The following is a 13617-nucleotide window of genomic DNA, read 5'->3' as shown; positions in this document are numbered from 1 at the left end:
CCCTCCCAAAAAAGATATGTAACTGTAGGAAGACATTTACATGAGCATAACTTGCAACGATTGACATCATGTGGTTTTAAAGCTGAATTCGGCGCAGTTTGTGTTCTACCTTATGTAGGTTTTTCCTATATTGTATTACCCAACAGAACCTAATATCTTTTTAATTTTTGTTTAGATAATGCGGAGCCTAACTATGCAAATCATATAAGTAAGTTGACACCCTTTATATATTTTTTATGCATGTTGGTATATTCTGTAGTGACCTTGTAACAACCTTTCTTATTTACAGTAATGGATACAGATCATGAAGCAGAGTACATGTAAGTTGAAGTACATTATTTGTATGTGTGTTAATTTTATATACTGCATTTCTGTCTAATAAGTCATATCATTACTCTGTCTAAACATTTAATAAAATGACTTGCATTTCATAGCCTGATGTAAGAAAACATTTACATGTAAAATGTAAATCAGAAAAGCAAATTACTGAGAAAAGGGAGAAGTCTAGGTGTAAGTATTTTTAAAAGCAGACAACAATCACATTGTCAGGGCAGAAAACACATTATGCCTTTTAGAATTTTAGCAGCAGATTGTATTGAGAAATACGGTATCATACACACTTAGTATCATAGGCGTGCGCAGCCTATTGCACAAACTCACGCCGCGCATGCGTGTATATATATATATAGAGAGAGAGAATCCATAGAAAGATGCTAGCATACACTGTCATAACAATAATAATAATTATATAATCAAAAAATTACACAATTTATTACAAACTGATGATTTAAAAATGAAAAAATCACCTCTAGCAGATATTGGCTGCCGTAAGCCTTTCTGGGAGAGTGGGATACCAAGAGTTATGCCGCTGGTATTGCACAGTAACCTGGCCATGCTTCCCCCTTGCGTTGCCGTGACTCCGCCTCTGCACGATGTCACTGAAGGCGCTGTGCATGCTACAGGGGAGGTCTGGAGGAGAAGCATGTCCATCCTACACTGTGCGGCGATATCGCTCACAAAGTGTAGGAGGATTGGATCGGCAGGGAAACAAATGCACGGCAAGGCAGTGCAGCACCGAGGTGATCAGGGGCGGACTGACAACACTCAGGGCCCCCGGACCAAATAAAGCAAGGACCCCCAGTCAGCCCCTGGCCACATCTCTGCCCCGCCCCATTATATGAGGCTTGTTTCTTTGCTCCACCAATTGTACTTTGTCATTACATCACTTATTTTACCATAAAATCTATGGCAAAAGTAAACAAAAATATTTGTGGGTCCAATTTTCTTTTTAAAACAGCGCAGTTTGCTAATTTTGGAGGGGTTTGTTACTACACAAAAATGACACATTCTCTTTATGATAAAAGTATATTATTACAACGATACCCAAATTATATAGGTTTTGTATTTTACTACTTTTAAAAAGTTATAGCTTTTTGTAGGAAAATGTGTATGTTTCAAATTATCCTCTTACCCCCATAACTCTTATTTTTCCATATATGGGGATGTATGAGGGCTCGTGATCTGTAGTTTTTATCGGTACCATTCTTGTTCAGATTGGACTTTTTGATTTTTTTTTATTAATTTTAATATATGAAGGTATATGAAGTGATCAAAACTCAGCAATTGTGGACAAATGATTGATATCATTCCAGAGCAAAATTGGTGGTGCAAAAAAAAAAAAAAAAAGCCCTCATATAGTTCTGTAGGTAGGAATTGAAAGTGTTATGATTTTTAGAAGATTAGGAGGAAAAGACCAAAGTGCAAAAATGAAAGAGTCCTATATTTAAAATTCTTTCACCATTTTTAGTCCCTATAGGCAACTGTCACATGTCACCTTTCGTTTGCAAACACTAACCAATGCTGTACTATACCACAGCATTCATCAGTGTTATTGGCGTTCTACTTATACAGGCTGCCTATATTTATGAAGTGCCGATCTGATGGCACTGAGCCAGGTAGGGCCCCTTCAGCCTTCCTCTCAGCTGATTGGGACCCTGCAATTTTGTGGTAGTGGTCCCAATCAGATTTAGACACCGCCATCAACTTTGACAGCGGTGTCTAAAGGGTTAATGTCAGACATCAGCCAGATGGGTGATGTCTGGCATTAGCCGATGGTTCCAGCTAATGATTTATACAACACAGTGGGAGCAGGCACTCAGTACATGTACGCCTTGCATCCCTAGGGTACGTTCACAACTACAGGATCTGCTGCATATTTTCTGCAGCTGATTTTGCTACCCATTGAAGCTAATGGGTAACAACATCAGCTGCACAAAATATGCAGCAAGTCCTGTAGGTGTGAATGTACCCTTAAGGGGTTAATAATAAGTAAACAAGCAGTGTGTCCACATGTTGTGGTCTCTTTCCCTCCTCCAGTGTCCACAGGTCACCAACAGGTTGCAGCACCAGAACATTTTTTGAAAAATAGCGGCAAAAAACTTTGAAATCGCGGTAAATCTTTGCTATTTATGCCGCGATTTAGAAAAAAAAAATTCTGGTGATGCAACCTGTTGGTGACCTGTGGACACTGGAGGAGGGAAAGTGACCCCACTGGAGTGCTACTTTATACATCACCCAGCCCCAGGTTATATACTGCTGATCTGAGGGGAAAAAAGCAGCACACAGGGACATCACTCACCTTCACATGAAGCGGCCCCTCTGCTGTGTTCCTGGGAGGCCTGTCAGCTCTCGGCCCCGTTCTCTTCTGTGCTGGGGGCGGAGCCAACAATGAGGTACCTTTCATCCCTGCGCTGCTGCCTGTCTCTGATAATGATACACAGAGCAGGAGTGGCACAGGGATATTTACACAGGTGATAGAGCCTCAAGTTTGAGGCTTGATTAGGGTGTGCCCAGGCACACCCGGCACACCCCGTGCACACGCCTATGCTTAGTATGGATATGCAAACTACTCCAGCTGCAGCAAGTTCCATATGGTACTTTCCGCCCCAAAAATATACTAAAAAAATTCCGCCAGAACATTGAATCCGCTCTGCAAATATTGCCGTCTATGGGAATGTCTGCACGATCCTAATGCCGACTGATGCAGTCGGCACTGGCCGCAGGCAGAAACTCCGGGCAAATTTTTTTTTCAGCCTTGGATTCTGCAGTGTGAACCTGACCTAAGGCTGGGTTCACACGGCAGAATTTAAAAAAGACCAGGTTGATTTGGGGTTCCATATTTCCCTTTTGGTTCTCAGATAACATCTGGCCATGGTATTTGTTGCGCAAAAAAATTCTGTGTGCCATTTTTTTAGTAGGCACAGTGCATTTGAAAAGGAGGTTGTGGAACAGGAGACTTGCAAAGCTGACAGAGATGTCAGCCCTAGCAACCCCTGTGACCAAGATATGATGTCAACAGGAAGTTCTTTATGTAAATAAACAAACACATTAGAAAAGCAGCAACAGAGGATGCCCAAGGGCACGGAGGCAAAACAAGGTTGTAGAAACCAACTAACACAATGGGAGGGATTAAAAATCCAATAAAAAAAAAAAAGGGTCGGACCACCGCTTTAAGTATTAAAGAGTAGATCTAACTGAGTTATTTCCCTCCAGATTATAGTCCTTAATTATTCATTATGGATTTATAATTAAGATATTTATTATCAGAATATATTTTGTACATTTTGCATGATGTAATTTTCATCTCATTTAGCAGTTTATGTTTTTGAATAAACTGTATAAGTATATTTCTCTTTTTTTTTTTGCTTTAAGTGATCCTATTTCATCAAATTACTACAATTTTGGTAAGAAAGTTGTTTACTTTAATATAAATACAAAAATAAATAAATATGAACCTAATAAATATTTATTGTTACTAGTGACTGTTACCTGTGGTACCACAGGGGTCAGTTTTGCGTCCTATTCTATTTAATAGATTTATTAATGACCTTGTCGTGGGATTGTATAGTAAAGTAGCAATCTTTGAAGATGATACTAAACTCTGTAAAGCGGTAAACACAATAGAGGACAGTGCACTTTTACAAATGGATCTGGATAGGTTGGAGGTTTGGGCTGAGAAGTGGCAGATGAGGTTCAACACTGATAAATGTAAGTTTATGCAGGTGGGGAGGAAAAATCCAGGCTGGGATTATGTATTAAATGGGAGAACACTGGGGATAACTGACATGGAAAAGGACTTAGGAGTCTTAGTTAACAGTAAATTTAGCTGTAGTGACCAGTGTCCGGCAGCTGCTGCCAAGGCAAATAAAATCATGGGGTGCATCAATAGGGGCATAGATGCCCACGACAAGGAAATAATTCTACCACTGTACAAATCACTAGTCAGACCACACAGTCATGGACATAAATGTTGGCCCCCCTGAAATTTTTCAAGAAAATTAAGTATTTCTCACAGAAAAGGATTGCAGTAACACATGTTTTGTTATACACATGTTTACATGTTTATTCTCTTTGTGTGTATTGGATCTACACCAAAAAAGGGAGGAAAAGACGGTAATTACTCACCGGTAATTCTATTTCCTTGTAGTCACGACAGCACCACCAGAGCACCACCACCTGTACTCTAGGAACAGGAAACCTAGAGTACAAAAAGGATGCACATCCCTCTCTGCCTCAGTGAATTACCGAGACTTAAAGCATACCTGTCATAAATATATGCAAAAAATAGAAAAAAAGTGATATGTTACTCAGGATCCAATCCTGATCATGTGTATATAATTTTTGTGTGTCTCAGACCTATATATCCAGAGATATAAGCATTTATCTGCTGGTGAGTTACTTTTTCATTGTGCAGGCTGGAGGGGGCGTGTCAGTCTGTCTCCCTCACAGGAGCAAGCCTGGGCAGTCAGCCAATCAGTACTCTCTACTCTGTAACCCTTTCCTCTCTGGTTTTATGCTGTGTCATGTGTCCAAGGAAGATACTTGGAGCTTGCCTGCAGTAATCAGAAGACATTATGGTGAATTCATAACAGGATAAAATGTATAAATATAAGAATAGATCTTTATAAAATTAGTGCAATGATTTTTTTAGATAAAAGTACAGCATTTTTATGAATACATGTTCTATCTGTTTTATCTTCTCCTAGCAAAGCTGGATGCTAATCAACATAGCTGTCACTATGTGTGTCATTCATCTTTCACAGACTCCTGAATGTCTGATCAACTTCTTTGTCATTCAGGAGTTCGAGAAAGCTTTGACTATTTCAGCATGCTGGGAGTTGTAGTTTAGTAACAACTGAAGCTGCAATGTTTGTAAATAACTGTGTTAGAGCAGTGTTGCCTCCAGCTGTTTTAAAACTACAGCTCCCAGCATGTCCGCACATCCTTTATCTGTAGTTTTGCATACACAATAGAAATCTCCTATACTGGATACCGGTATGCTTTACGGTCAGTATCCAGTATTCTGTAAAATCTAGACTAGTCTGTCTGGCTAAAAGACAGGCAACCCCTAGTGGTGGCTATTTTGAGCTTGAATTTCAGGTAAAAATGTTACATTTTTTTAACAGGTGTATATTGTGAAATGTCATATTATAATGAGTCCTGCAATATATGAAAAGTTTTTAACAATGACAGTGCCTCTTTAAGAAGCATCCTGCATAAGGTTAGAAAACAACACTATACACATAACAAATGTATATACCGTATTTATCGGCATATAACACGCACTTTTTAGGCTAAAATTTTTAGCCTAAAGTCTATGTGCGTGTTATACGCCGATACACCCCCAGGAAAGGCAGGGGGAGAGAGGCCGTCGCTGCCCGCTTCTCTCCCCCTGCCTTTCCTGGGGTCTAGAGCCCTGCTGCCGGCCCTTCTCTCCCCCTGGCTATCGGCGCAGCTGCCCGTTCTGTCCCCCTGACTATCGGTGCCGGCGCCGATAGCCAGGGGGAGAGAAGCGGCGCCTACAGCCAGGGGGAGAGAAGGGGCAGCGGCACCCATTGCCGGTGCCGCTGCCCCGTTGCCTCCCCCCATCCCCGGTGGCATAATTACCTGGGTCGGGTCCGCGCTGCTGCAGGCCTCCGGCGTGCATCCCCTGCGTCGTTGCTATGCGCGGCGCACTGACGTCATGCGCCGTGCAGCGCATAGCAACGACGCAGGGGACGCATGCCGGAGGCCTGCAGCAGCGAGGACCCGACCCAGGTAATTATTCCACCGGGGATGGGGGGAGGCAACGGGCAGCGGTGCCGGCAATGGGTGACGCTGCCCCTTCTCTCCCCCTGGCTGTCGGCGCCGCTTCTCTCCCCCTGGCTATCGGCACCGATAGTCAGGGGGACAGAACGGGCAGCGGTGCTGATAGCCAGGGGGAGAGAAGGGCCGGCAGCAGGGCTCTAGACAACAGGAAAAGCAGGGGGAGCGAAGCGGGCAGCGACGGCCTCTCTCCCCCTGCCTTTCCTGGGGGTATATCGGGGTATACACGCGCACACACGCACCCTCATTTTACCATGGATATTTGGGTAAAAAACTTTTTTTTACCCAAATATCCATCCTTGGTAAAATGAGGGTGCGTGTTATAGGCCGGTGCGTGGTATACCCCGATAAATACGATACATTTTTTTTTCTGCAACACCACAGTGAACACACCACATGTGAGAAGAATAAGAAAAAGGGTGCTGTTGTGAGTATGAGGAAATAGAATTACCGGTGAGTAATTACCGGCTTTCCACCTCGTCACGACAGCATCACCAGAGAGAATACCAGAGAAGTACTAGGGAGGGACCACCGCCTGAAGAGCTTTGCGCCCAAAAGCCAAAGAGGAGAGATCGTCAGCCCTGAGCCTATAGTGCCAAAAAAGGTATATGGGGACGACCAAGTAGCCGCCCTACAGATTTGAGCAATAGAAGCACCTCTTTTCTATGCCCATGATGAGGCGACTGCTCTAGAAGAGTGAGCTCTCAGGTTGGCTGGAGGAGACAGACCTGCAGAGGAATAAGCTGCAACAATAGCCTGCCTAAGCCATCTAGCAATAGTATCTGCTCTGACACTATTTCCACTATTGGGACCTGCAAACTGAACAAACAATTTATCTGACTTCCTAAAATTTTTGGTCCTTTTTAAATACTCTGTAATACATTTGCAGACATCAAGCATGTGGAACAAATTTTCACCTTCTGATGATGGATTCGCACAGAAGGATGGAAGGACAACTTCTTGAGATAAATGAAAATCTGAAACAACCATAGGTAGAAAAGCAGGGTAAGGTTTTAAAATAACCCTATCATCTAAGATTTGAATATAGGGTTCTCTAGTGGATAGGACCGCTAGCTCCCAACTCTCCTGGCAGACATGACAGCTATAAGAAAGGCAGTTTTTTTAACCAAAATCTTCAGGGGTATAGAAAACAAAGGCTCAAAGGGACTCCTGCAGAGAGAGTTAAGCACCAGAGTAAGATCTCAAGGAAAAACAGCTGGTAGAATGAATAGCTGCTTTCTGGTAACATACTTTAAAAAATCTCACCACCCAGGGATGATTAGCATTCTTCTGGCTATATAATGCCCCTAGAGCAGCTACTTGTACTTTGAGGGTGGCAGTTCTTAACCCTTTCTCAAGTCCTTTTTGAAAAAAAAAAATCAAGAATAAAGGCATAATTTTGCCTAACCAAATCAAAATCGGTAGAGTCTGAAAAAGACAAACTTTTTCCAAATTGTAGTCACTGGTTTTCTACTGTATGGTAAAGTGGACATAACAGCGTCTGACAGACCCTTGGACTTCAAGATTATCCTTTCAAGAGCCAAGCTGTCAGATGAAGGTTGCGGACATCTGGATGAAGGACCGGGCCTTGGCTGAGAAGGTCCTGGATTTCCGGGAGAACCCAGGGATCTGCTGGAGACATAGTCCTCAGACAGGAGAACCACGCTCTCCGTGGACAGAATTGGGGCGATTAAGATGACTGTCGCTCTTCCCTCTTTGATTTTTCTTATGACTCTGGGAATTAGAGCCAGGGGAGGAAAGGCATAGGCCAAGTACCAATCCCAAGTCTGAGAAAGTGTGTCGCCCGCTAAGGGACTGTCTGCTCGGATTTAGGGGAAAAAAAGTCTCTGACCTGTCTGTTGAGCCTGGTAGCAAAAAGATCCACTTGAGGGGTTCCCCATAGGGCTGTGATCTTGATTAATAGTTTTGGATTCAACCGCCATTCCCCTTGAAGAATTGATTGGCGGCTTAGAAAGTCCCCTTTGATATGCACTGCAGAGATTGTTTTAGATGGGGTTCTGCAAAGGACAGGACCTGAAAAGACAAATTCATAAGGGATGGACTTCTTGCAGTTCTCTGTCTATTTATGACAGACACAGTGGTGGTATTATCCGAGAGTGGAAATGGGCCCAGCGGACTGCTGGGATGGCTGCTGTGAACAAACCTAAAACTGACATTCCCTCCCTAATATACAGGGATATACAGGGAGACCTAATAATCTCCCTGACTCAAGAGATAATCTTTTCAATTTTAGTTGGAGGGAGAAAATATTTTTGTACTGAAGAGTCAAACAAAATGTCCCAAAAACTTTCTGCCGAGAAGGGATAAGGGAGGATTTTTCCCAATTAATTAGTCAGCCCAACTTATGCAGAATATCAATAGTGTGTGACAAAAAAAAAATGTTTCCTTTACTTCTGATTCTGCTACCAGCAATAATCTGAGTGAATAGGGACATGAAGGTATGAATCTTTTAAATTTAAAGACAACATAAAACAATCCTTAAACAAAAGGTGTATTTTATTGTCTCCATTTTAAATCGATTATAACTCAAATAATGATTCAGAGGTTTAAAATTAATAATCACCCTGAATGTTCCATGTGGCTTTCCCACAAGAAAAAGAGTGGAATAAAACCACAAGCCCTGTTCTTGTGGGGGGACAGGAACCAAAACCCCTTTCTCTATAAGGGATAATGCTTCTCCCTGTAAAGAAGACTGACCTGAGGGTCCTGGAGGAGATTTAGTGACAAAGAACAGAGTAGGTGGTAAACTAACAAAATCCAGACGGAGATCGTCTCGAATAGTTTGGATTATCCAAGAACTATTTGACGTTTTTTCCCACTCTGGAAAAAACTCCTTAAGTCTGCCACCTACTCAGAGATCCCATCATTGGGGGTAAGGTTTTTTGGTGGAAGTGCTAGGCTGATCATAAGGCCACTCCCTTTACGAGAAAACTTCCACTTGTAAGAAGGATCTCTATTTTTATTCTGACCACATCTCTTCCCTTTAAAGTGAAAAGGCCTATTTTGTCTAGGAGGCTGGGAACCCCTTCTTCCTATCCCCAGCCTTGTCGAACACGTCAGAGAGAACAGAACCAAACAAAAATGATCCCTGACAGGGAATGGCACATAACTTATTATTTGAGCCACTTTCCCATGACCAATTTTTTTTATCCATAGCGCAGATCTGGCGGATAACCTAACTGCGTCTGAAGATGAATCCGCCAGAAAAGCAGAAGCTTTTTTAATTGTAGCCATTAAGGAAAGAGTCTGCTCTTTGGGCACATCATTTTGCACAAAAGAAGATAACTAGTCCACCCGCATCACCAGGGATCTTGCAACAGTCGTACCAGCGACTGTGGGTTTTAGAGTGGCCCCTGCAGCCTTTTTGAGAAAAATGTCCGCTTTTCTGTACCTAAGTCCTCAAATGGTAAAGACCCCTTCCTGGAGACCTTAGAGACTGCCATATCAATCTTAGGAGGGCGATCCCAATACTTAGTGTTGGCCTCCGAAAAAGGGTATTTTCTTTTAATTGCCCTAGGAATTAAGGTTTTCTTATCCGGAGTCTCCCATTCTTTCTTAATTAATTGAGAAATGGTTCTATGAACCAGGGAGAACTCTACGTTTTCTTTCTTCTAGGCCCTTGAACATGATGTCTTGAATAGACTTCTGCTCTTTTAGTCTCCTCAAGCCCCATGGTGGATCTTACAGCTGTGGTGCCTTGTTAGGGGTATAGGGTAGTTGGGGTGTTGCTTTCTTGAATTATTAAAGGACATCTGCAGTGCTGGGCAAAAAAACTTTTTTTTACCTCATTTAATAGGTCTTTGAAAGACCTTTCCAACGATGTCTCCCCCATCAAAATTGTCCCAGTCTTTCTCCCGTTATCAGCACACGAATTACGGAGGAGAAGTGAAAATAAAACTACATCTCCCATCATGCCTTGTGCTTACTTCCTGTAAGCTACTGCCCTCCCCCTGTTCTATCCCCCCCCGAGCAAATTATTATATTGTAACGCCCACATCTCCCTTCCCTATGCATACACCCTCCCCTTCTGCTCATCTCCCCCTCCCCACACTGGCTCCTGTCCAGTGATGAAGCATTCTGCCTCCGTGCTCACTGTAGTGTGGGCACTGGAGAGTGGAGAGTGAAAGTAAAAATGGTAAAAAAAAAAACATAATTGTTTGTCTATAAAACTGTCCTGATAGGGGTCCCTCCATCTTTTTCACAACTACAACTCCAAGCATGCCCAGTTATTTTATATGCTGTTCGGGCATGCTGGGAATTCCAGTGGTGCCTCCAGCTGTTGCAAGACTACAAATCCCAGCATGCCCTGTCAGCTTTCTGCTGTATGTGCATGCTTGGAGTTGCAGAGGTGACTCCAGCTGTTGTAAGACTATACATCCAAGCATGCCGTGACAGCTTTCTGCTGTTTGAGTGTATAAAGGAGTTGTAGTTCACCAACACCTCTACTGTATCAGGAGTCTCCTGGGAGTTGTAGTTCACCAACACCTATATTGTATCTCTGTAGTCTCCTGGGAGTTGTAGTTCACCAACACCTATATTGTATCAGGAGTCTCCTGGGAGTTGTAGTTCACCAACACCTATATTGTATCTCTGTAGTCTCCTGGGAGTTGTAGTTCACCAACACCTCTATTGTATCAGTAGTCTCCTGGGAGTTGTAGTTCACCAACACCTATATTGTATCTCTGTAGTCTCCTGGGAGTTGTAGTTCATCAACACCTATATTGTATCTCTGTAGTCTCCTGGCTGGGAGTTGTAGTTCACCAACACCTGTATTGTATCAGGAGTCTCCTGGGAGTTGTAGTTCACCAACACCTCTATTGTATCTCCATAGTCTCCTGGGAGTTGTAGTTCACCAACACCTATATTGTATCTCTGTAGTCTCCTGGGGGTTGTAGTTCACCAACACCTCTATTATATCTCTGTAGTCTCCTGGGGGTTGTAGTTCACCAACACCTCTACTGTATCAGGAGACTCCTGGGAGTTGTAGTTCACCAACACCTCTATTGTATCTCTGTAGTCTCCTGGGAGTTATAGTTCACCAACACCTATATTGTATCTCTGTAGTCTCCTGGCTGGGAGTTGTAGTTCACCAACACCTGTATTGTATCAGGAGTCTCCTGGGAGTTGTAGTTCACCAACACCTCTATTGTATCTCCATAGTCTCCTGGGAGTTGTAGTTCACCAACACCTATATTGTATCTCTGTAGTCTCCTGGGGGTTGTAGTTCACCAACACCTCTATTATATCTCTGTAGTCTCCTGGGGGTTGTAGTTCACCAACACCTCTACTGTATCAGGAGACTCCTGGGAGTTGTAGTTCACCAACACCTCTATTGTATCTCTGTAGTCTCCTGGGAGTTATAGTTCACCAACACCTATATTGTATCTCTGTAGTCTCCTGGCTGGGAGTTGTAGTTCACCAACACCTGTATTGTATCTCTGTAGTCTCCTGGGAGTTGTAGTTCACCAACACCTCTATTGTATCTCTGTAGTTTCCTGGGGGTTGTAGTTCACCAACACCTCTATTGTATCTCTGTAGTCTCCTGGGAGTTGTAGTTCATACACCAGTGTTTCCCAACCAGGGTGCCTCCAGATGTTGCAAAACTACTACTCCCAGCATTCCCTGGTTGGGAAACACTGGCATACACACACACATAACAGGGACTACAACTCCCAGCATGTGTCATTCAGTAGTCCCCCCCCCATCTCACACACAGAATCAGTATGATATTTATTCCCTGTAGTCTATACACCACCAGCCCGTGCAGTGTAATATGTCTCCTTCACACACACGTCCTCCCCTCCCCCCTCCCTGCTCTGTGGTTTGCTCTGTGTTTCCCCCATGAAAACTTGAATCCTCCCGGTGATAAGTGAGGTCCTATGTAGACAGAGCAGGGGAGGGGGGAGGAGCTGTGGACGTCCTCATTCTCCCCCTGCTTGAATCTTACAGATAGGGGCGTTTCTGAGGATGAGCCTATGGCTGCCTCAGAAAGCACCCGCTCATGCATATGCATAAGCAGGGAGGAGCTGACAGAGGCTAGGGGGAGCACAAACACTGCTGGGAGGAAGAGATCTCCGTCCCCAAGATGGCGGCTGCAATGTAATGAATAGGGGACGGACGCAGGACTACTGGGCTATGCTGGCAACTCTAATATCTCAGAAACGGCTGCATATAGGTAAATAGGACTAATTGACTGAATTGTATAACTTTTGTTTGGGGAACATTTGGGCAGGGATTTTTGACCACTACAGTTGTCCTTTAAGGGCGCTGTTAACCCTTGTCACTCGGGATGCCAGGGTGAGGGGTTAAATACTGTAATGGTGCTGGGCCTATCGCCACCCTTCCCAAGAACGATCGGTGAATGCATAATAAATGGATTGTCCACAACCACTGTCAACTGAAACTTGCAGGAACTTTTACTGAAGATTTTCTGAAGCAGACAATAGCAATAACAGTCCATGAACAAAGTCTATTTGTATTTTTATTAATTACACCTGCACCCACCTGCAGCAATGATCCTATTAATAGAAGTTAGGCAGTTAGGCTTAGTAAAATCAGGTGTTAATGCAATCTTACACATAAGGCATTCCCTATGTTTAGTCTTCTTGACCACTTTCCTAGGAGTATCCTAAGAATTAAAGGGGTATTCCGGGGCAAAAACATCTTATCCCCTATCCAAAAGATAGGGGATAAGATGTCTGATCACAGGGGGCCCGCTGCTGGGACCCCCCGCAATCTCCCTGCAGCAGCCCACATTCTATCCGTAGCTGCATCTGCAGTTTCGGAAACCGCCGGGCTTCCAAGACAGGGATGTGACGTCATGCCACACACCCTCCCTTTATTTCTATGGGAGGGGGCGTAAAAAAAAAAAATGGACCAAAAAAATAAGAGCCATAATACTCACCCCTCCGCAAGAAACAGTACTGTGGAAGCAGTCTTGGAATCAGCACGGTCCCGCTTGGAAGAATCATCCCCAATGGAGCTCTTCTTCCTTCACACTTCTCCCTCCTGGATGCCAGCAGCTGCAGCGTCCAGACGGTTGGCCTATGTGCAATGGAGGCAGAGCAGCAAAAAGGATTTCCTTTTTTAAAAATTTGCCACAGCCCAAACATGAAGCAGGAAACTTACTGTAAACCTGCCTGTGTGAATGTACCCTGTGGGGGGGGGGGGCAAACCTCCAGCTGTTTCAAAACTACAACTCCCAGCATGTCCCGTGCATTCTGGGAGTTGTACTTTTGCAACAGCTGGAGGCACACTGGTTGGAAAACCTTCAGTTAGGTTCTGTTACCTAACTCAGTATTTTACCAACCAGTGTGCCTCCAGCTGTTGCAAAACTACAACTCCCAACATGTACTGATCACCAAAGGGCATGCTGGGAGATGTAGTTATGCAACAGCTGGAGGTACGCAACTACAACTCCCAGCATACCAAGACAGCTGTTTGGGCATGCTG

Source organism: Hyla sarda, chromosome 2 (assembly GCF_029499605.1).
Source record: "Hyla sarda isolate aHylSar1 chromosome 2, aHylSar1.hap1, whole genome shotgun sequence".
In the NCBI taxonomy this organism is placed as follows: Eukaryota; Metazoa; Chordata; class Amphibia; order Anura; family Hylidae; genus Hyla; species Hyla sarda.
Note: the sequence above shows the minus strand (reverse complement) of the source record.